The sequence below is a fragment of the Poecilia reticulata genome, unplaced genomic scaffold (genome assembly GCF_000633615.1).
Source record: "Poecilia reticulata strain Guanapo unplaced genomic scaffold, Guppy_female_1.0+MT scaffold_233, whole genome shotgun sequence".
NCBI lineage: Eukaryota > Metazoa > Chordata > Actinopteri > Cyprinodontiformes > Poeciliidae > Poecilia > Poecilia reticulata.
Genome location: NW_007615027.1, coordinates 157,847 through 158,204, shown reverse-complemented (window position 1 = coordinate 158,204; position 358 = coordinate 157,847).

Sequence of the window (358 nt, the reverse complement as noted above, 5' to 3'; positions counted from 1 at the left end):
AACTGAAGTTATTATCTTTGGACCTAAAGATGAGCGAACCAGAATCAATGCACAGCTTCAGTTATTACAACTAAAACCAGCGATCAGGCCGAAACCTGGGAGCAGTGATGACCTCTGACCTCTGACCTGAACCTTCAGAGCCACATTAAGACAGTCACAAAGTCGGCCTTCTACCACCTGAAGAACATCTCTAGGATTAGAGGACTGATGTCTCAGATCTAGAGAAACTCATCCATGTTTATCTTTAGCTGCATTGATTCCTGCAGCAGCGTCTTCACAGGTCTGACTGATAAATCAATCAAACTGCTGCAGCCGATCCAGACGCTGCTGCAGCCGATCCAGAAGCTGCTGCAGCCGA